We start from the raw sequence: 25,291 nt of genomic DNA, 5'->3' as shown, positions 1-25,291 counted from the left end.
TGTATAGGGCGAGGCTTGGGAACCCCCCAAATATTCATGGGCCTGCCAAACATGACTTCATATGGGGTAAGCCCAGAGCGTGTATGCGGTATTGCTCTAATGGAAAGCAGTGCTAAGGGCAATGCATCAGGCCATTTTAAAGAATTTGAAGCCTGTGTTTTTGCCAATTTCAGTTTCAATGTAGAGTTATAATGTTCCACCAAGCCTGCTGACTGTGAGTGAAAAGCAGCATGGAACTTCTGCTTGACCCCTAACCCTTTCATAACATACTCTACAACCTGTCCACTGAAATGAGGCCCATTATCACTACATAAAACTCGGCAATCACCGAATCGAGGAAAGAATTCTTTCAGGAGTATTTTCGCAGTTGTGAGGGCTGTATTGTCTTTCGTGGCATATGCCTCCACCCATTTTCTGAAGGCGCAAACTACTACTAAGACATATTTGAGGTTATTGCAGCGCTCAAACTGAATGTAGTCCATTTGTAGGACCTCAAAAGGTGCAGTTGGTGTTGCAAACCCTCCTAATGGAGTTTGTGTTCCCTTCCCAGGATTGTACTGGAGGAAAACTAGGCAAGACTGGACAATATTTTTAGCAGTACCAGCGATATGAGGATGGTCCCAGACTTGCAGAAGCTGCTTCGCTACTGAAGATGCGCCAACATGGGCTGGACCATGTGCCATATGGATCAGAGGGTATAGGTATGCAGTGGGTAACTTTCATTTAGTCATATCCTTGCTATTCCAACAGCCCTCATCGTCCAAAGCTCCCTCCTTAGCCCATTGGTCTAATTCATCAAAGGAGGCAGATTATTGCACATCGAACACTTCCTGTCTAGCATCATGCCAACGTTCAGCTTGCGACTTAACCACATACATAGACGTGGTGCTTCACTGCGTTGCGGTCTCACGGGCTGTGCAATCCACTAAGGCATTACCTGCTCCTATTTTATCTGTCACCTTTTTGTGTGTGCTGCACTTGACAATAGCTATTTTCTTACGATAGTTTAAGGCAGTAAGAAGATTGTACACTAGTTCTCTATGCACTATCTGTGTTTGATGTGAAGTAAGAAAACCACGTTCTTTCCACAGGCGGCCAAAATTGTGCGCTACCTCGAACTCATACTGACTGTCAGTGTAGACATTGACAATCAGGTCTGTAGTAATCTCACATGCTCTGGTTAGAGCAATCAGTTCAGCTGCTTGACCTGATTTCTGTGGGATACGAGCTGTCTCAACTACTATCTGGAGTGTCGTGATAGCATAGGCAGCAGATGTGGTGCCATCGCATAATTTCAAACATGACCCATCAACCCATAACTCCCCGTCTGTAATGGAGAAGGAAGTATCTTGTAAGTCAACACGACCTTTTATTTGCTCTTCAGTGAGAAATATGCAATCATGGGACTCTTGTGACTGAGGCTGAGTAGATGGAAATGGCAGTAATGTAGCAGGATTTAGTGTCAAGCATCTTTTCAGCGTGATATGGGAGGCCAAAAGTGTCAATTAATTTCGTGTCAAGCGAGCACTAGTCAAATGCTGCGTCTTTGTTTGATTTGGTAAGGCATCAACTGAATGGGGCACTAACACAAGCAGTTTGTGTGACAAAACTATTCCTTTACTCTGGAGTATAGATACAGCCGTTGCTGCCACAGCTCGGAAACATCCAGGCAGCACGCGAGCCACTGGGTCCAGGACAGCTGAAAAATATGCACACGGTCATTGTTTATCACCGTGCATCTGTGCTAAGACTGAGAGACACAACCTTCCCTTTCGTGTACATACAGTGTGAACGTTTTAGTGTAGTCTGGAGTACCTAATACTGGTGCAGAGCAGAGGGCTTGGCGTAACTGTTGGAAGGTGCTCTGGCATTCAGCGGTCCATGGGAGGGGCATCGGGGGGTTTTTGGTCAAAAGGGCTTACAAAGGTTTAACAATATGCGAAAAACTGGGAATACACTGCCTACAAAAAGAAGTAAGGCCAATCAATGCACGGACATCCTTTTGAGTATTCGGCACAGGAGTATCTAGAATGGTCCGAATGCGTTCTGGTGTGAGCGCCCATCCCTCCTTAGACAGGAGGTGACCTAAGTAGGTAACCTGCTGTCGCAAATATTGCAATTTCTTTCTAGAGACTTTGAGATTATGTTATGCAAGAAACGATAACAGTAACAACGTACCTTCTTCACATTGCTCAGGAGTATCTGCAGCTAGCAGAATGTCATCAACATACTGAATGAGGGCCAGCCCTTTTGGTACAGGAAAGAAATCAAGTTGTCTCTTCAATGCTTGACTGTAAATACTAGGACTTTCTGTATAACCCTGTGGAGCTCTACAGAACTGGAAGGATCTTTTTTTCAGTGTGAACCCAAATAGATAACGGCTTTCAGGGTGAATGGGTATTGAAAAGAATGCAATTTTCAAATCAATCACTGAAAACATGGTGGCAGTGGGAGGGACCATAGTGAGGAGGGTTGTTATGTCAGAAACTACCGGATATTGGGACACCATTATTTTATTGACCTCCCGTTAATCAATAATGAACCTGCAAATCTTAGTAGCAAGGATAGGGCTATTGCAGGTATTAAAGGGAACCTCTTCCACTACACCTACTTTAATCAAATCCTAAACAATACCTGCTAGTGCTTCCTCGCCCTCTCGACATATCTTATATTGGGGCAAATGAGGCAACGAGGCACCTTCTCTCACTTGAATTTGTACAGGTGGAATAACCATTCAACCTACTTCAGTGTCTGATCTAGCCCACAAGGTACAAGGTAGGGACACCAGAGTGGCATCCTCATTGATAAGGCAAGATCTATCAATGATGGGATAGTCGGCATTAATGATAACACGTACACCTTCTGGGGAACAGCGTATTGTAGCACGAAAATATTTTAACATATCGATACCTACAATATTATCTGGAGTGTTAAGAGAGAGCAAGAATGGACATGTTGCAGTGAATTTATCTAGTCCTAATTCAAGTGGCTGTGATAGTGGGCTAGGTGTAGGTGTTCCGTCGAACCCTATCGATGTTATCAATATGCCAGACAGAGGAGCCCTAGGAACCATTCTTTTAGACAGGGCCCTACAGGTAGCCCCTGTATCAACCAATAATCAATCAGTAGATCCCAAGACATTTGCGTCAACATAGGGACCCATTTGATCTACTGGCAACTCAACCGGTCCCACACCCTGTCCTAGGCATCCCTATGCATAATCAGAATCTGTAGGCGTATCAGCAGAGTAATCAGTCATTTGGTACTGGTGTCGTTTGTCAAAGGTATTAGGATAGTTTGGTCCCTATTCGACTGCCTAAAACCGGGGGCGAGCTCCTGCACCTCCCCTACATCCTACATTCACTGGGCACCCTCTCATACTTCCCCTTCCCCGCTGGTATTACTGAACATGCAAACGGGGGCACTCAGAACGCCAGTGCCCAGTCTCTTTACACTAGGCACACTGATCAGGAGACACATTTGCACGAAGGAGAGGAAGTGCTCCGAGTGTATGCATTGCACGTCCTCCTCTTCCACCTCCCCTAAATGGCGGACCATACACTTGGGCCATCATAACCTTTGTTTTTAAATCTTTAACCTTTTTATACTCTCTTTCCTTCGCTTCTAATTCCTGTCGCTCATAATATTGTGCCATTGACAAAAGGGAAACTAGGGAGGACGTAGTGGCCTTAAGGCGATTAGATATTTCTTGTAGGATATTAGCAATAAATTTGTCAATGAACAGGTGTTTACCCGTTTCGTCGGCCAAGGACTGGCCACTAAAATCCTGAAATGTCTCCTCAAATCTTGAAAATAAATCAGAAATGGACTCATCATTTTTCTGTTTACAGGACGCTAACGTAGTCCAATCTATTTTCTTAGGGGTATGAGAGTCTTCAATTTAGTTACAATAGCTTTAGGAAGATCTGATATCTCTTGCTGTGCCTTCTCGGCAGGTGCCCTGTCCGCATTTATTTCTCCGAATTTCACCCAGGTGTCACCAAATACCTCAGCGTCATGAATTTTACGGATTGTTCTCCACATATCAGGGGGCAAAATAAGCCCAAAAAACATATCTATATCTGCTAAGGTCATAGTGCAAGAGCTAATGGCTCCCTCCACCTCCTCATGGAAGGCGGTGACATTTTTCCAGGGGTCAGGCAAGGCAGCCTTAAGGGCCATACTCTGCTCTACTCCAAGGAGTGTAGACCCAATTATATATGAAATATCCCTTTCATCATCGGAAGTCTTATCATCATCTGTACCCACACCCTTCGGGGGAACATACATAGGTGCAGCTTCACAAATTGGTTTCATAGCAAGCGTACTACAACTTGGATTATTCGCATCGATTGGGACATCCGCATTCTCTGTCTAAGACGTTTCTATTTCTAAGCTTTTATGCTGCTGTTTAGCTAATTCTTTCTCCCTTTTCATACTTAATGTCTCATCCCGTATTTTAACCGCTCGTCTGATTATATCGGGTATGTTTTTGACAGGGTAAGTCCCATCTCCCCATTGCTTATAATCTACATTCAAATCATCTTGTTCTGTTTCTTTAGAGATATGTCGCCAACCATATATTACATCCCAACAGAATTTTTCTAAAAAGATAGCTGTTTTGCGTCTTCCCAAACCTGAACCATAGTTGTGAGGACCGTCGCTGTAGTTTTCCGATGATATTCCTCTCTAGCACTGCCCTTCAATTTATCTTTAGCTTCGCTAGACAGAGTAGAGCGAGTCTGTCGCATGGATCGCTGATCTTTGTGTATATCTATTGAGGGGGAGAACTCCTCATCAGAAGCACCACTCTCAGGGGCACTTGGAATGGGGGATTTATATGGGGGCGGGGGTCTCTCTAGTATGATGCAATCATCACAAGGCGTATTAAGTATTAGATAGACAGGACGTCTAATAGGGTACTGGCCAATTACATGCAATCGGCGTTCTCTAGCTTTCTTTTCTATTCCTTCCTGCATTTCCTTGTCTCTTAATTCAACACATTGCTGATATATTGTCTTCAGCTGTTCTTTCTTTGATATAGCTTCCGCTTTCTTTACTCTCTCTCGCACTTCCTTATCCCACATACGCAAACAATCAAACATATCCTGCCTACTCTTTCTTTTGAACAAACACTGTTCCACGTACTGAACCTTCTTAGAATCAAATGACCCATTTACTGGCCACTGCAGGTCGGGTTCTTTCTTTGTGTATTTGTTCCACAATGAGCCATACATTATGGGACAAATAACATATTTTATATACATATCTCTATTCGGCGTCCCTTCTGGAGGAGCTGGCTGACTTTGTTCCGAACCATTTTTTGTACTGAAACAGCAGCATCATTTACAAAACTTTCTCAAAACAGGCATGCTTTACAAATATATATAAAATAATACTATCCAAAACAAGTTTCAAAAAGGAGAAATATCCCCACAATACCTGTCTTCAGTCTTTGCAAAGAATGAATACCAAAACCAAACCAAACAATCAAGAGTGCAGCATCAGCGTCCTTACCAAATAGAAGTCTTCAACTCCCCCCTGCCGATCTCTGGTCGACCTAATGGTCACTGCAAATTTCCCAAAGAAGCCCCAGTCGAGACCGGCCACCACCAGGATGGTCAAGTCAGGAAAACCGGAAAGTTCACTGCAGCTGCAAAGACAAAGGTCTTCTTATGCAGTGCGAGTCCTCAGTGATAATTTCAATCTTCCATCGAGACCACTCCTTCACATGGCCGCATCACCGATGGGGTCTCATGTTGGGCACCAATTGAGAAAATGTACCCTTCTTGAGGGCACACTGGTGCAAGGTCACCCTCTCGTCCACGGGTCCCAAGACTAACAAAGAGAGATCGATACTGGAGTTGAAATAAAACAAACCAAGTTTATTAAACACTCATGAGTGGGACTGTGTCCCAGCAACACTCTGAAGTGTTGTGGAAGGGGGTACATTGAATACAAAAATCATCACCCTTATATACAGTTTGTCTCAGTGTAATCGCATGGGAAGTAAGACTGGAGGGAACAGGTTTAAACACAGAAATAGTTACAAGAAAACAAGAGCAGATGGGTTACCAGGTGGTCAGGAGAAAAGAAAAGGGAGTAAGGAATGTTTATGGCGGCAAAAAGCAATCAATGGATGACATCTGAGACCAGGTGCACCGGCAGCTGCAGCCCTCCATCACAAACATCAGATTGACCATGTCAGAGAGTTCAGCTAGAGTTAAGGACACAGACTGGGTGAAAAGGCGAACAGCAGAGAGAAAAATGAATGCAACAGAAACTAAAGGGATGCGACAGTCAACATAGCTGCCGCTTAGGCTAACATAGAATGCACACTTTTCCACATGGTGTAATCCGGTAGTATAAAGTGTTGATTCATTTTGATCATGGTTAATCTCTCCACGTTTTGGGGTGAAAGACTGGTCCTTCTCACTGTGACAACAGCACCAGCAACACAGAAAACACGTTCAGCGGAGACACTGGTTACAAGGCAAGCCTGATAGCTTATTGCCAGACTGCTGAGCACTGGCCATTGGCGCCTCTTACCATACCAGTACCCAAAGGGGTTTTGATCAAGGTAGAACACTACTGCATAAACCATATTAGCCTGGACCATTCGCACAATGATCATTGGTGGCGCTTCACTTTGCTCGACCTCTTTTGCCTTCACCTCTGCATTGGACTTAAGCCCTGCCAGTAGAAACTACTCAGTTGCAGATTTGGGGGCTGAGGCTCCAGGTCTTGGTGTTGTTGATGGTGTTCTTGTCATTGGGTTTGGCTGCTGTGAGCCAAAAGTACTGCCCTCAGGCTCTGAACTTGAAGGCTGCCCCACCAGACTTGTGCCCTGGACCAGTGGGCCTCTACTTACCTGCCGTTCTTTTTCTAGCTCACTGCCTTGCTCAGCTGTCCATGTTTTGTATTTTATAACATCCCGTCTGAAAAAAAATATGAAAGTAGTCAATAATGGTTTGTGCTGTGGATCAAGAATTGTGGCACAGATGTAATGTTTGAAGGACACAATGTCTGCTTACAACCTTGTATTAGCAGACAAGCAAAGGATTAAGTTCTCCACCAAGTCATATGCATCTTCTTTTTCCTCCACACCTAAATACATTGCCAACACCTCCTTTAGCTGCTCCTGTAGCATGTGCAACAATGGGATAGCTTGGCCCATAGTACTGTCCTCTTTGCTGACTTCCTGTGTGAGGACCTCAAAAGGAAGCAGCATCTCTGTCAGGCATTTGACTAGGCCCCATTGGTCTAACTCAATGATCATGCCTTTTACAGTTGCATCTCCTCTTTGCATGACATATTCATTGATAGGTCTGTACTCCTCAAACAGGAGTTCAAGCGTGCAATACGTGGAGTTCTAACATGTTGGCACTTCTGGTAAGAGTGTTTTAACAGGCATTCTATTTTCACACTGAATGAGCCTCAGCTGTTTACGGACTTTAAATTAATTGCTGAAATTAGTGCAGATTCTTCTGCAGGTGGACTGTCTATAAGTTGCTTACTTGGGCTTCTTTTTTAGAAAGTCCTGTACAATGATGTTGATGTAGTGTGCCCAACACAGGACCCTGAAATAACTACCATTGGCCATGGCCTTAACTATATTACTGCTATTGTCAGTGGCAACAAATACAATCTTAAGCCATCTTGGTCGCTGCCATTCAAAGACCTTTGTATTAAAATCTTCCAAAATGTTTGCAGCTGTATGGGATTTCTCTGCTGCGAACATTCCTATTGTTGCATGCTTCCTCGCGGCAATAAAAGTCTCAGCAATGTCAAAACCTGCAGATATTTTTTCTCTAGCCCCCCACAAAAGAGATCCAGTGTGCAGTGATGCATATGTAATCAGTTGATAGGCAACTGATCCACATGTCTGTTGTCAGGTGGATACTGTGGACAGCACTCTGTTGCAAAGCTTGGCCAAGCAATTCAAGCACATCTTGATGTAGCGCTGGAACAGAAGCTCTGGCAAAATAGTACCAACTGGGAACCTTCCATTTTGGGTAGATGGCTGCCAAAAATTCAAGAACACCCACTCTTCAATAAAAGAAAAATGAAGGAGGTCCAGTGCTAACATTTTTGCTAGCTTTGCATTGTACAAACGTGCTGTTGGGTGGTTGCGTTCATAATGCCCCTCTGGCCTAAACATGGCAAGAATAGTAGCCTGAATTTTATTTTTTCCTATTGCCACTGATGCAGGTGACTTCTTGGGAGGTGGTGGTAGACTCAATGTGCTTTTCAGAGGGGCAGTCACTGTCCTCTGTTGCCTTGGTGTCTCGACCTGAGTCTTGTGCCATTGCAATGTTGCTGATGTGGGCAATACTACTGAACTGCTGGGGAAAGGGCGTAATGCAGATGTCTGCCTCTACTTCACCTTCCACCATGATCGGATCGGATTTCGATTCCCTGCTCAGCCGGCTTTCACCCTCTTCACCAACAACACTTGCAGTTTTTTTGCTTCTAAGGTGTGCTTTCCAACGTATTTTATGGTATTTTCTCAGATGGTTTGTTTGGCCCCCCGTACCATAGTTTGTACCAAGCTTACCCTGACTAACATTTTCTCCGCAATGGGAGCATATGGCAATGTTTGTCTCCTTCTGGCTAACCAAAAAGAATTCCCAAACTGGGGAGTTCAACTTTCTGACTCTGGTGACACTGCCAATGTCAGATGAACTGGATGTAGGTGGGTGTTTTGATGTCTGACTCTCTGCACTGCCTACTTCTACTTAGGTGGTTGTGGATGTAAGTCGCTGCCGGTAAAAGGGGATGGGGTAACGTCGGTCTCTACTGGGACTTGGCTAACATCAATGATGACTGGCTCATCGTCATCCTCCTCTTCTTTATCTGTCACCATAACTCTAAGGCTTTCTGGAACCATTCTTTTCCCTGGCCTCATCTGAGTCATCCTGTGGCATCTAGATGATCAGAAGGGGGCTTGAAGAAGAAGATGATGCACCACTAACCCTCCTTTTTATATCTGGAGATCTGGAAGACAATGGATCTTCTGAAGCTGATTGCTCTGCTTCCTCAGCATGAAACTCAATCTCTTGAACTGCTCTTACCTCGGGAGGAACTACTATTGGTGGATGTGGCTGTTGTTTTCCACTTCTCTGAGTTTCCTGCAATGATTAGGTACTACTTTGCGATAGAGGTAATTCAATGTCAACATCACTGCTCGTCGGCGTTGCCGTGATTAGACTGGCTGCCTCTGTGACAGACATGGGCTTGGACCTAGATTGGGGTGGGTCCACTGATTTGGGGGTGCTGCTCCCAACTTGCTTCCCAGAGGCCAGTGCAGCAGGCACAGTTTTTTGTTTTCCATACTAGCGGTGGTGATAAGGTCCTTCTTCTTCTCACTGGCTACTTTCTTGTTAGCAGTTTTAGCACCATTCTTTGGGGCCATCTTGAAGCTGTCACTGAGCAGTGACACTTAGCTTCACAAGTTGAAGAGATGTCTGATGTGTTGATCACATACGCGTCACGCAGTGCACGGGCCTTCTTTCTGGCAGTACTGTGGGTGATGTGTTGTTGTTGTGTCTCTTGCTGTTGTCTTCTTGTCGTGCACCTAAAGAAAAGACGCAAGAAGGACATCAGTGAAACATGGCATTGTTGCTGTTCAATTAGTAGCACAAACAAAAAAGATAATTTTGTGTGGTCACTGCTGTTACTCCCTTAATGAACAATACAGAGTAAATAATAAATATATCTACTCATTCGTAAAACGGAAAACCACACCAACATATACTGGTGACTGACCACTCAGGAAGAATAAGAGAGTGCAAAAACCACAACAACAACATACAGATGAAACTGTTTGCTTTATGTGCGGCATGGGACATCATGCCTCTCACAACAAGTGATGTGGCACAGCATTGAGGGAGGTGCACCTGACAAATGACAATGGAAGGAATAATCCCAAGACAATGGATGGTTTTGTGCACCTATAGTAGACATGGGGCTGATTTGATTGATGCAAGATGTCGTGGGAAATGGTAAAAACAAAGAAAATGTTTTTTAAATTATACAAACACAATTAAAAAAAATGAAAAATTAGAAAATTAGACATAAGTGAAGATATCCTCAAAGATATAATAATAAGTTATTAATAAACTGCCATCTCATTGCTGAACCATCCATGCAGCCTATGGCAAAAGGGCTGAATTTGGTTAAGAAACACAACATGGCTGCCAACCAGTGCCACTTTGTCATCAAAAACAATACTGAAATGGAAGACATTCATTGGACACAAGGAGAAGACATGCAGGCCTATAGGGAAGGCAAACTGGCTGGATCCACAAAATGACTACCAGCCATATGGTTACAACAAGAAGCAGAAGGCCTAGAGCAAAGAATGAATGCAGGCCTACGGCAAAAGCACACTGGCTGTCTAGTGCCTGCACAAAATGGCCACCAGCCACATGGTCAGAACAATAAGCTGGAGGCCTAGAACAAAGAATGCATGCAGGCCAATGGCAGAAGCACATAGGCTTCCTAGTGCCTTCACAAAATGGCCATCAGCCACATGGTCACAACAAGAAGCAGGAGACCTAGAACAAAGAACACATGCAGGCCTATGGCAAAAGCACACTGGCTGCCTTCACAAAATGGCCACCACCCACAACAAGAATCTGGAGGCCCAGAACAAAGAACGCATGCAGGCCTATGGCAAAGCACACTGGCTGACTACACAAAATTGCCTCCGGCCACATGGTCACAAGAAGAAGCAGGAGGCCTAGAGCAAAGAACTGAAGGAAGTGACCCAATGAGGGCCACCCGGGTCACTCTCGACCTTCTCTATCCTTCCACTTAATGAGGAGTCGATGACAAAGTAGAGAATGCAAGCAAACTAGTTTCTTCACAAAGTACATTGCAGTGGAGTCCGATATGAACAGCCTCCTTTGATGGCTGACAAGGGACTGACTCTAACAAACATAAAGTTACATTATATATGTTGTGGAGCCCACAAAGACCCGCCTACTATGGAAAAACCCTGGGAGCTGTCGTAATACAATGGGGGTACAAAACATAAATTTCGATTCCGCAGCCTGGCACAAGCTATCTACTGACCATGGTCGTCTGGCTTATCCTCCGTACTAGACAGAAGGGAGAAGGCCTCTATGTAACAGAAAAAGCATGCGTTAATGAGCAAAATTCAGCATTGGAGAAACGAAAATTACCAAGGACCATTTCTCGTAAATGATCAAGTAACAGTTTCGATTATAATACAAAGTGGTGTCTTCGAGAGGTAAAATGGTGGCACAGATGTCAACCTAACTAACGTAACATCTGCACTTACTAGTTGCGTATGCATACAGCAAGAATACATAATGAATTATCTACATAAATGCTAACATAATATCAGGTAAAATATGAGTAATATGGCAATAGTACATTTCAATTCTAACAGACCCTCCTTTTAGCATTTATAAGCTAATACAGACACCTTTATTCTTGTTTTCAGGTAAAGGTCATAACAATTCTAAAAGTAGAGAAAATATAAAAATACAGGTAATAACATGTCAAGTACAAATGTATATATGTATAAATGCATAACAAAACATTACATATGGAAGAAAATGACACTAAACATCAGCAGTACAATTAAGATCAGGAACAGAACCTGCAAGAGAAGCAGTTGAACCAAAAACACCCTCATCAATTTGAATAATAGTATCAAGCTCCTTTTGAAGCATTATTGTTGCACTAGTATCATAAACTGAAATCCTTTTGGAAGAGAGATAAGTAGCACAGTATGAACAGCATAAGGGAAGACACTGAATCAAAACACAGCAACAAATTAAAAGGACAATGAAATATATCGCCTTTTCTAGAATCCAACCCGAACCACCAAATAAAGACCAGCTCCAGTTACCGCTCTCCATTCCTCGTACATTTTCCAAAATGTCTAAAATATGTCAAGTGATATTCCTTTCCATATTTGTGATACTGACCACACACTGCTCTCCTATTACTGCGCATGCAACACCGCTCTTAGCTAAAATAAAATCGACCGCATATCTCGTTTGTTCAGAGTACATGCGCATACTTTCTAACTGGGTGGTGATGCCACGTAAAGCTGCCGCTGTAGAATTCAACAGAATCTGCTGTTTGCACCCAAAATACTCTCTAGCTCTTTCACCCCTGTCCATGGCAGTGCCACCAAATGTGATAATAGAGGAAAGTATATCCAAAAGTGATACCATTACTGTAATTCTTGACATCCAAATCGGTAACTCCCTCACAAAATTCTTTGGTGAACGTTCTTTTTACCCATCTTGTATTTTGTTTACTATACTTGCAAGGTACCCCAAGAGGTAACACCATTCCCATGGCCACATCCTTTGCGCCATTGTACATATTAGAATAGGTACCATTTGATAAAAACTAGAAACCTGGGCGTGCATAAAGCGGACCCTGATAATCCAATGGAGCATATCTAGTATTCATGCCCTTCATACTAGGGTCATCTTTCTTTCCTAAACGCAATATATTTTTGTATACTATTGATCCAGAACAATGTAGATAGAAATAAGCATCAGTACTATTTATTATTGGGCAACACACAAGATAAATACCTGCCTCTTGAGTGACTGTCAGATCTTCATAATGCCAACCTGTCAGAGTGACATTTTGTTTACCAATATACAGATTATCACAATACATTTTAGGCATGCAACCTGGGTACCCTGTCCCTCTGGGTTTTCTATAATACAAACAAGGGCCAGGATATCCCATACCAAATTCACCCTTTGCCACTACAAAATACGGAGGAGGAACATATGTATAATTCATCAACAATAATGGGTAAGCAGTCCATAAACCCGTAACAGAATCAGTGGGGCAAACAAGATGTGTTATTTCCGAAAAACTTCCTGTGCGTATTTAAGAAAACACTGCTTTGTTTAGATCTTTTACTACGATCTGAAGAGACAATCCAATATAAAGCACACAATGGGGTATCACCAGAAAACTCCCAAACCTGTGGGTCAGATAAGGGAACATCAGTCAAGTCTACCCATCCCTTCATCTCTTCCTCAGTGCGGAATAAACAATCATGGACATCTCTATCCTCATCTCCTGAAGGGAGGGGTAGTAACATGGCTGGGTTCAGAATGGCACATCTTTTGATAGTAATATGAGGTGCATATAGAGTCAATTTGTAACCGGTCAGATGAGCGCTGGTATGGTGCTGCATCTTTGTCTTGTTCAAAAGTACACCCACAGCATGGGGTACCATTACTGCGAGATCATGATTAGGAACAAGCCCTGTTGATTGCCGAATAGAGACCGCCACCGCAGCTCTTAAACAACTCGGGAGGGCTCTGGGGACAGGGTCAAGCATAGCAGAATAGTAAACACATGGCGTCTGCTCACCTTCAAAGGCTTGTGTTAACACCGAAAGCGCACACCCAGCCATTTCTTGCACGTACAGCAGGAAGGACTTCTTATAATGAGGCGTACCAAGCACAGGTACGTAGCAAAGTGCAACTTTTAATTGCTCAAAAGCATGCTGACATTCATGCGTCAATGACAAGGGTTTATGCACACCTTTAGTTGTTTGGCGAAGCATGGGCTGTATTATTAAAGAATAAGTGGGAATCCAGTGTCGACAATACGAGTTGACGGCTATGAAAGCACGCACATCCCTCTGAGTCACAGGGACAGGCATCTTGACAATGGCATCAACTCGTTCAGGTGTTAGCCTCAGACCCTCCTTTGACAGCAGGTGACCTAAATAGGTGACCTGCTGTTGACAATATTGGAATTTGGAAAGGGACACTTAATGGCTTTTTTTTGCCAAATGCTTTAATAATTTAACTGTAGCATCCCGACAACCCTCTTAGGGATCGGAGGCTATCAAAATGTCATCCACGTACTGCAATAATACATTATCTGTGGGAAGAGAGAGAGAGTTCAATTGACTGTTCAAAGCCTGGCTATAAATATAGGGAATTTCAGTATACCCCTGAGGAGTTCGACAGAATTGGAAGCTCCTACCAGCAAGAGCAAATCCAAAAAGATACTTACTGTCGGGATGAATAGGAATACTAAAGAAAGCATTTTTCAAATCAATCATGGAAAAGAATTTGGGTGTGGAAGGAATCATCGTCAAGAGAACAGTAGTATCTGGTACCACCGAGAGATCAATCACAAAGTGATAGACATCAGGATGTGCATCAGGGGAATCCAAAGGTGCCTTCTTAAGAATAAGGAGAATGGGGCTATTGCATACATTTGCTACTGTCTCCTTAACCACCCCCGATTTGATCAGGTCCTATGTAATCTGCATCAAAGCCTGTTCCTTAGCTTGTGATATTTTGTACTGGGGAAAACAAGGGAGCACAGCGTTATCCTTGACTTTTATAGAAACTGGTGGTATCTGCAACAACCCGGCATCCGTATCCCCAGTGGCCCACAATGAGGACGGCTCATCCTTAAATTCAACAGGAAGTGGCGCATCCTTTCCAAACACTGTTTTACACTAACCATATTGGGTCCAAGAGTCATGTAAACACCACCCAGGGAACAATAAATGGTAGCATGGAGCTTTTTCATCAAATCCAATCCTAATAAATTTTCCCCACAATTTGCCGTTAGCAAAAATGGAGAGTCCCCAGTAAAAGGACCAACAGTCAAAGCAAGAGGTTTGGAAATGGGGCTCACAAACGGTACACCTGAAAAACCTACCAAAACATTATTATGGCCAGACAGGGCTGCTCCGGGGACCAGCGAATGAGAAACAGAGCTATTCATTGCACCTGTATCCAAACCATGCAAATCTTCTGTGACATTAGGACCACGCTGATCTACAGGAATTTGGACTGGTCCCTTTCCCTGTCCCTGGCTGTTCTAACCATAGGACATCCCTGTAGCGTCATCCATATCATAATCATCATGATAGTACTGCCTTCCCCGGGGATCATCAAAATTGTTCTGATCAGAACAACCCCGAAGATCCACCTAGGCACTACCTTAGGGGTGATTTATATGTAATGAAAGGGGAGTTTACAGCTTGGCAAAGGGTTTTTATTTATTTATTTATTTTATAGTTTTATAGAGCACAAACCAGACCCGTGAGGGTATCAGAGCGCTTTACAGGACTAAGGGTGGTATACAAAGCCTTAGGAAGGGAGGGACCAATTGGGTAAAATAGGGGATACATTATACAAGAAAAAGAACGCAGTCTAAGGACCCTGCTACATGTGAAATAAAAATTAAAACAGGTAGATACATTATAAAAGAAGGCATGCAGTCTCAACTCTTGGGTGGGATGCCCAGGAGTGCAGGAATAGGTATCATCCGTAAAAGCTGTGGATAATGCTGAGGTGGAGGGTGGAACATGTTGCTGAAGTGACTGTAATGTAATCATTAGATGAGGTATTTGCCCATTAAGAAGGTTTTGGTCTCCTTTTTAAAGTGTGCCAAGGACGGAAGTATTCTGATGGCGGGTGGGAGAGAGTTCCAAATTTTTGCAGCAGCCCCAGAGAAGGCCCGATTGTAGGTTTTTTTCTTCCGGAAGTGTGCTGGTTGCAGCAACAGGTCTTTGGCAGATCGGGAGTTTTTGGATCCTCCGGATATCATGAGTTTTTGAGCGAGGAATGCAGGGGAATTGGAGTAAAGAACTATGTGAGTAATGCAGGCCAGTTTACGTTGGATTCTGGCCTCTTGGGGAAGCCAGTTCAGAACTCTGAGGTGGGGAGGGATGTGGTCGAATTTCTTTTAGCCAGTTAGGAGTCTGGCGGCGGTGTTGAGGCAGGCTTTCAATGGGGCCAGAGAGTTCTTGGGTAGCCCTGCGAGAGTAGAGCATCCATATTCTAGTCTGGAAATGACTAGTGACTGGATTGCCGTTTTAAGGTCGGAAACATCGAGGAAGGGTTTTAGGTTTCTTAGGTAACTCAGGTGGAATCTGGCCATTTTGGCCATCGAGTTTATATGGCCACACATGTTCAGGCTGCCGTCAAGGGTTATTCCAAGGGATTTTGCTGAGTCAACAATGGTAGGAGGGCAGTTTAGTGATTTGTGATGGTCTTGATCCATTCCTGGATGTCTGGATTGGTTTTGGGTGGGGAGATTAGAAGAAAGTCAGTTTTTTTTTTTTTTTTTTTTTTCTTCTTTTTTTTTTTTATTTTCTTTTTTATTTGCGTTGAGTTTAAGCTGGTTGGCGGTGAGCCAATGGACTGTCAGCTTCAGGGTCTCGTTCAGGGAGAAAATGTCCTCAGGGGAAGAGATTTTTATGTAGATCTGTGTATATTCGGCATACATAAGGCAGGAGATATTGGCGGCACGTAGCACCTCGGTGAGTGGTTCAAGGCAAAGATTGAAGAGGGTAGGGTAGAGAATTGATCCTTGGGGGACTCCAACTGTAACCGGAGAGGGGGCGGATAGATTGCCATTGATGAGGACTCTCTGTGAGCGATTTTGGAGGAAGGATCTAAACCATTTAAGGACGCTGCCTTCTAACCCCATCCTGAGTTTGAGGCGTTCAAGGAGAATTTCGTGGTTAACTGTATCAAAGGCAGAAGAAAGGTCTAGGAGGATTAGGAGACAGGTTTTGCCTTGGTCGAGGACTTGGAGGGCATCATCTACGATGTGGAGGAGGGTGGTTTCCGTGCTGTGCCCAGGTATGAACCCGGATTGGAAGTCATCTAGCAGGTGGAAGTTGTTGATGTGTAGGCTCAGCTGCTGTTGCACACATTTTTCCAGAACTTTGGCTAGGAGTGGGATGTTGAATATGGGTCTATAGTTCTCAATGGAAGCAGGGTCCAGCGTAGGTTTTTTTAGGATGGGGACAACTTGGCCAGCCTTGAGCAAATCAGAAATTGAGCCCTGTAGGAGGGAGGCGTTGATTATTGAGGTCCAGGAAGGGATGATAGCCTGAGAGGCAGCAGCTTGGCAGTTAGAAGGGAGAGGATCATTGAAGTGATTGTTCGGGTTGAAGGAGGCAAGAATTCTTGAGATAGAGTGTTCGTCATAGATTTTAAAGTTGGATCAGTGCGCTAGGATTTTGGGTGAGGTTTGGGAAGAAAGCGCGGAGAGAAGAGGTAGAGCTGGCAGATTTTGATTTTGGTGGTGAGTTGCAGATTTAAGTTCATTTCCTAGGGAAGAGATTTTGTCGCAGAAGAAGGATGAAAATTCCTCTCTTGATATTAGGGGTTTAGGTGATTCTTTGGAGGTTTTCGCTAGTCTGTTGGATTGGTATTTGACCAAGTCAAACAGCTTGCGAGTTCGATTTCTGGGGCTAAGATCAATAGAAGGGGACAATAGGGGGCTTTTACTGCTCAAAGAGGAGCAGAAGGTCCAGCATAAAGGAGTGCCCTTATAAACGTTAGATCAAAAGGAAATTATGCTGTTCCTTATGGGTCAGAGGAGACACGGATCCCATAATTCCAATGATGTGGAAATATACTGGGAATCCAAGATTTTGGATAATAATGCCCTCACACACCCTTGCAGGTGTCATGCTTCATCATCTGGGCTGCTCCTCGTCGGGTCGGTGGTGCAATACCCGACGGGCTCCCTAAAATTAGGGGCTCTTTGGCGGAGATCTTTTTATCCAATAGCCGTATGATGATGTGCGGGTATGGGGCCAATACTGTGTAGATGAAGTGAGATAAAATAGGGTTGGGAGTGCCGAGGTAAGCGGTTTTATTCTGGGGGTCTCCTACCCTAATTAAAAATATAAGAGCAAGGCACTAGTCTGAGTGTAATGTCTCATATAGTGTGTACCCTTGTTCTAACAAGTGTGGGTCGACATGTTTCTCGCTGGTGGGAAAGTATCCGAGCGATTCTTCAGGACCAGATAATAGATGATTGTCTACACATGATTTACGTGGTAATGTTATTTACTCACTGTTAAAATGCTTCTAGGCTAATGTGTCTGGATCTACCTATATAGGGAGAAAAGTTTTATTTAATGAAATTCCTTTTCATTAAGACAACAGTACATAATCAACTAGGCCTGGGCGGTAAATTCCGTTCCGCTCGCGTAATTTGCGTAATTTCGCGTTCCGCGGAGAACGCGAAATTGCTCAAAAGTCTGCTTTCCGCGATTTCGCGAAATTTTTGCTTGTTCGCGTTCTCAAAATGCGTGTTCGCGAGATATTTCTTCCCGAGCACGCAAACAGCAATTGTGAACAGGAAAAAAGCATCGCGAACAAGCAATTCCGCGTGTTCGTGGAATTTCTGCGTGTTCGCGGAGATTTTTTACCGTTTCGCGGAGATTTGCGTAACGCAATTACGCAAATTCCGCCCACCCCTATAATCAACCTAGGTACGATCTCAGAGTGACTCCAATTCCTCATTAATAGCACACGTGTCGTGATAATTATGGTGCTAGAATCGACATTAAAAGTGAACAGGTGGTAAAACCCCACAGTGAGCTAAAGTGACTCTAAGCCCCTGTGTGGCAGCAGGAATAATAAAGGGTACTCACCCTAATCAGTCAAATCCCCAGGCATCATCAGTACCCGGTGGTTTATGCGTAACGCAATGCTCCTAAAGCAATGAGGCTAAAAAAGCAGATAGAACCACTGACTAACGTTTAAAACACCGATGTAGTCAGCATAATTAGTCTTTGGAGATGTGAAGGAAATTTAAAGTTATAATATTCTCACTTGTCATGTCAGTTGTCTCACTCGTGAATACCAGCAGAAAAGGTATAGTGTATAGGCTATCTGAAGGAAGTATAGCGTGGAGGAGCAGCAATGGTTGGTGGTACCTTGTTTACTCAAAATAGTCGAGGAAAAAACATTGAAAAACGCCATTCACGCTGATGTAAACAACCCAAAATGTTATTGGAGATATATAAAGAGACTTGAAAGATAACAGTTATCTCACTCGAAATTTCAGTTGTCTGACTCGTAAGCTCAAGGGGACGATATGTAATATTATAGCTATCTAATGGAAGTATAGCATTGTCGAGGAATAGCGAGGGGAGAGGGGTTAGGTTTCCTTGCGTGTTGTTTACGTTAGGGTGCTCAATCTAGAAAGTCGGGGGTGTCTTAGGACTATAAAGGCACACTCTAATCAGGTAAGGAAGCATCGACTAAATGAATTCAAAGGAACGCCGACTACGGCAAACAAAACTAATAGTCAATTCGGGAAGCAGAGATTCATAAATCGACGTGGGTTACTCACAGAGGTTTCTTGTTAGGCTGGCTTGGCGACCTTCCCTGTCCACCGGGTCCGGGAGGTGTATGAGTCAGTCCCTCCTTAGTTTTTCAATGCTCACAGTGTCACTTGTCGCTGGGTGTGGTTTAGCATGCATGAGTTGTTATAAGGCTCAAGTAAAGTTATTGCAGCGGCCATCTTGTAATGGCGAAAAATTACGTGGAAAACAAGGGATGGCATTGATAGTTGAAGTTGGCACTACTATTTTAGTGGTATTGGTGATGTCATACGTCAATACAAAGCGGTTTATTTTGCCAAAGGAATAGCGCCGGTAATCCCAAAGAGGATGTTAGATAACAGGGATAAAAACAAGAGTTATTCTACGAAAATGTTCATCGTGCTTGTTGATGTAAAGAACTAAGTTAGTTGATAAGGGTATGTAAAAAATCAAAATAGGAGTACATACCGCTATTCATAATCGCAAAATTAGCATAGTGGTGGATTAGCAGCAGAGACCAAGCCCTGAGGTTCAATGGAGTAATTTAAACCCAGGCGGAGGGGAAGATTAAAGCAAATGCAAACTTTTTAGATTTTGATGGAGCTCCAAGGGATATCATCATTCAACCCTCTAACATCTGAGGATAGACGATGTATCCATCTTTGCTCCTTAGTAAATAACTGCGATTTAGATGAGTTCTGTGATGCTTCCAAAACTACCCATTTAAGGGAGTCAGGAGAGTGAGCTTTTTCCAAAAAATAGAGGCAAATTTTAGTATTGTTTTTGCGGCAGCGGAAATTGCTGCGGTGTTCTAAAATATGGACTTTAATTGGGCGGGTGGTCATGCCCACATAGTGAAGACCACAGGGACAAGTCAGTAAGTAAATACAATTCGAGGTATTACAGTTTGTGTGTGTTCTCATTTCCCAAGTGAACGTCTCATTCAAGGTGATCATTTTGTGTATAGAGGTGAAGGCACAGGCCGTGCAAGTACCACAGGGATAGTGGCCAACAACAGTTGGTAATTGCCAAAGTGTCCCCTGTCTGTTGATGACTTTTTGTTTAGGTCTGGTGTTGATCAGTATGTCTTTGAGGTTCCTCGAGCGTTTAAACGCGAACCGTGGTGGTTCTAGTTGTAAAGACCCCGTGTTCAGTATGCTCCAGTGTTTCCTTAACACCTTGGTGAGTTTGTTCGAAATGGGTGTGAAGGTTGTGACGCAAGTGAGAGTTTCTTGCTCAATCACCCCTTTGTCCCTAGGTTCCAAAAGAGCCTCTCTGTTGTTGTTGCGTGCTCGTTTGCGGGCAAGTGAAATGCTCCTTGGTGGATAGTCTCTTAATGTTAAGTTCCTAGTCAGTGTTTCGGATTCAGTTTTATATTCATTAACTGTGCTACAGTTCCTTCTTATTCTTACAAATTGGCCAAAGGGCAGATTTTCTTTAAGAGCCTTTGGGTGGTAACTGTTGTAATGAAGTAAACTGTTCCGATCAGTACTTTTTCTGTACATGGTGGTGGCTAAATGTCCTCCCTCAATTCTAATTGTGAGGTCTAAGAAAGCTATTTCTGTAGGTGAAGAAGTAATGGTGAACTTCAGAAAGGGATTGAGACTATTGATCCAAGCAAAAAAATCTCTGTAGGTCTCTGAACTACCGTTCCAAAAAATCAAGATATCATCAATGAAACGTTTCCATATCAAAATATTCTCATTGTATGGATTAGAATCATGATGAATGTGTTGTTTCTCAAAGGCTGCCATGTAAAGGCAGGCCAGACTCGGAGCAAAGGTACTCCCCATGGAAGTACCTTTGGTCTGGTGGTAGATTTGGCCCTTAAATTCAAATAAATTTTCAGTTAGCGCCAATGTGGCACACTCCATGATAAAGGAGGGAGGTGTCAAAGATTCCCAGGAGGCAGCATGTAAGACCTCCTCAATGACCTCAAGGGTGGCCCTCTGTGGGATGTTAGTTTAGAGGGCCTCCACATCGAGGGTCACGAGGAAGTCAATCTCCAGTGCTCTGGGGAACTGTTCAAGTAAACGTAGAACATCTGTGGTGTCCTGTAAGTAAGAGGTGACAGCATTGGCCCCATATCCGCACATCATCATACGGCTATTGGATAAAAAGATCTCCGCCAAAGAGCCCCTAATTTTAGGGAGCCCGTCGGGTATTGCACCGCCGACCCTACGAGGAGCAGCCCAGATGATGAAGCATGACACCTGCAAGGGTGTGTGAGGGCATTATTATCCAAAATCTTGGATTCCCAGTATATTTCCACATCATTGGAATGATGGGATCCGTGTCTCCTGTGACTGTTTAAATTCCGACCCATAAGGAACAGCATAATTTCCTAATAATGTTGGATATGGATGAGGAATAATGATCCACTAGGTTGTTGACCAAGGTGCACTGGGGGGAAGGAGGTCGGTCTCACAACGCGCTGCCAGTTTCTCGTGATCAAGGTTCTTGGTATCTCTAACCCATCATTTGGGAATCACGGGTTGAGGTGTCCATGTCTTGTGGGTGCTGGGCAGGAGGAAGGGGATGGCGTGGTGGTCAGACCAATCCGAAGGGTCAATAGAGATAAGTTTGACCGCTGATTCCTTAGCATTGATCCAGTCTAGAGTGACGCCTTTCGAATGAGTAGGGAGGGAGCAGGCTTGGGTAAGGGCTTGATCGGCCAAGAAGTCTCTGATGGCATTGACCTGAGGGTCCTTAGGATCGTTCCAATGCAAGTTGAAGTCACCAAGGAAAAGGTCATTAGAGTTTGGAGAAACCTTGGCTGTGATGATTTCCATGAGGAGGTCCATAAAGGTGTCATTCTTGCCTGGGGGGTGGTAAAAGATGTGAAGTTTGCACAGTTGGGAGGTGTTGTTGGAAATGGAGAGTGCAAGGTATTCACAGGAGTCTGTAGGGTTCACCGGCAGTTCCGTAACATGGAGGTTAGAGTGGTAGATGCCATGGTTTTAAATGCCAAGTTGAAATGGCAGTAAAACTGCACACTCATTGTCTGAAGTGACAGCCCTGAAACATATTCAAAGGGATACTTGGGCGGGTGGTACAATCAGGGTTGCAGACCCACTGGTAGCATTTCATTGACATGCCCTAGGCACAGGTAGTACACTTTACTAGGGACGTACAGATACATTAAATAACCCAATTTTGGATATTTCAGCCCCGGGAACACCACTCCCCCAGGCCCAGCAATTTATAGATGTGGAGGGGGCTCCGTGGCCCCAAACCTCAGACTGAACTTGGCCCAAGGTAGCCCATCGCTCGGGGCCTGGTATCTTAAAGTGGGTACCTCCAGGGCACCCACTCTCCAATGGGACAGTGAGGGGAGCCTGAAAGCCCTGTGACCCCTGCTGGCTCCCCGCCTCCTGTGGGATCGGGCATTGCTTTAACACGCAGGGAGCTGCAGCACAGGCAGCTCCCAGTGTGTGAAAGCAATTCTGTTCAGCATCCAGCAAGCAAGAGCATTTTTAATGTTCTCGGTTGCTGGAAGATGAGTGTTTTCTGTGGCTTGGCAGGAGCAGTTAATGGGCATGAGACCCCCATTAAAAAAAAATAATGTTGTTCACATGCCCGAGACCTGGCCCACCTGGGGGCTAAACAAAAGAGAAGCACGGAAGCCCATGTTTTTCTTTGTATTTTTTTGGGGGTGTGAGCCTTGGCTTCAGCTCAACTCCAGCCAATACATTTTTCTAATAACCTAATTCTGCCCTACTGGTGTCCCTCTGGAACCACCCCCCCCCCTCCCCCCCCAAGGAGTCCTGCTGTGGGCATCAGGGTAGTTCTGCCCTGCCCCTTCTCTTTTTTATGTGTTTTTAGTTGGGACTCGGCTCAAGCGGAGTCCCAAGATGGCTGCCAACAATTCCTGACAGCAACTTACATCATGCAGGACATGGTCAGTGACATCACTGATGACATCTCAAATTACATCATTTATGACATCATCCAGTGACTGTGAGTGTTTTCTAAAAGTGACTGATTGTTAAACATATACACTAAGGTAAGTGGCTGTGGGAGTTTGTATATTGGTGAGTGAATGGGTATGTGAGTGGCTGTATCAGTGAGTAAGTGAGTATCATAGATGTTGTATGGAACAGTATGTACTTAACTCAGTGACTATTTAGAGTAGATATGTTGGTAAATCTATGAGTAAGTGAGTGGATGGGCTTTTCAGTGGGAGCCGTGGCTACAGCTCGACTATCACCTAATTTCTTATTTTTTTTTAAACATAATTTTGCCCTAGCAGGGTCGCTCCAGGACCCCCAAGATGCCTAGGGGGTCATAGTATTTCCACCCTACCCCATTCTCCTTTTTTATGTTTTCTGTTGACACCTGGCTCACGCCGATTCCCAAGATGGCTGCCAACAGTTCCTTGTTTGAAGTGCTGGCAGCCAATCAGATTTAAGCATGAGGACTGTCAGATCCTTGGAAGTTCAGTGATGTCATCATTGATGTCATTTGAGTTGTCATCAGTGATGTCATGAGGGATGTTACTGACCATGTCATGAGTGATGTCATATATGAAGTCATGAGCAGTGTATTGCGAGGGTGTAAGTTATAGTTAACTCAGCCCAAAGCCTAAAAAACAACTAGGGGACCCAAGCACCTGGGGGCCGTCCGTTTAATAAATGGGAGGGGGTCTGCACGGCCCATTTCCCAAGCCTTAAGGCGTCCTGGGATCCCCATCCCCAAGAGCAGCAAATCCCTTTGTGGGAATTTAAGTGGCACCCAAGTAGAGACATTTTATGATCCAGAGGACCCCATCCTCCCGGGCCGGTTCACGGATGGTGTACTGGGGTCCCCAAACTCTGGGGCATGTTGGATTTACCCATGGTAACAAAATATTACTGTGTGTAAAAAATAAAAGCCTAGAAGATCACTGATAAAAAACAAAGGTTTAAGTAAATGCATAATTAGGTGAGAATTTAAGTGAAACCACTGGAACGTACTGATAACTTATGCCTTACAGTAACTTTACGCGCACCCTTGCCATGTACTGCTAGTTACCCCACATATTACATCAATCATGATACCTTCTATGACATCATTGATAATTTCACTACAACATTTGCAATGTAATTATTGATCCAAAACTGTACATGGCAGGGCTTGAATTTTAGTTACCTCAGGGCTTTGCATTGCTTTTTGAAGCTGATTTAAGTATGCAGAAAGTCAACCTCATGAAGTGGGGGAGAAGGCTGTGCATGCACCCTGTATTTGATCTAAAATAAGTACATTCGGTAAATGAACATATAAAATGTACTCTTTGCACTCAATGTGATGGAGAGTGTTAATCAAGATTAATAACTTGAAAGGGATACATTATTGAATTGAGACTGCTTGGAATATACTTGGGGGTTCTGATCAAGGTCATTAAGGATTGTAGCCATTGGAAATTCATTCAGATGTTTTTAGAAAACCAGAGCCTGAACTGGTTCCAGACATTGCCCGATGGCTCAAAAGAAGTCTGGAGGGCAATTCATACAAAGAGCTTCATAAAGATAACTAAGAAGTTTAACGGTGATTTATATTAAAGAATAAAGGTGCTCATTTATTTTTAACAAAGAAGTGAGGACACATGATTATATGGTGTGGTGATGTAAGCTCACCATGTAATTATGATGAAAATCTGTATCAGGCCCAGTCAGGCTTGTTTGTAGAACCAACTCCATCCTGGGTAGCTGTGGCTCATAGCAGTCCAGCTTTATCAAAAGAACAAATGCAAAGATTAAGAAGTACGTAAACAGTAAAAGAGGAGCACATTGGTAGTTATTTCATGATTGTGTCATGTTGGACCTTCCCCGAAAATTTTGACTTCTTCCTCCTATTTTTCTCACCCTCTTTGTGTTGGCTTTAGGACTCTGGACACTGCTAATAATTGCTAAAGTGCATGTGTTCTCTCTTTTAATCTTGGTTTGATTAGCTTCCACCTGTTTGTCATATTTAATTTACTTGTAAGTCCCTTGTACAGTATTATCCCATATACCCAGGACCTGTAAATTAAATGCTACTAGTGAGCATGCAGCGTAGATTGCCCCCACCCACAGAATTGTGAGCAATTTACTGTCACATTTCCATGGCATTTGAAGCTTCTGGCCAAGCCTTAAACTCCCCATTTGCTACATATAGGTCACCCCTAACGTAGGCCTTAGGTATCCCTATGGG

Source organism: Triturus cristatus, chromosome 1_2 (assembly GCF_964204655.1).
Source record: "Triturus cristatus chromosome 1_2, aTriCri1.1, whole genome shotgun sequence".
Classification (NCBI taxonomy): Eukaryota; Metazoa; Chordata; class Amphibia; order Caudata; family Salamandridae; genus Triturus; species Triturus cristatus.
This window is presented reverse-complemented; position numbering follows the sequence as displayed.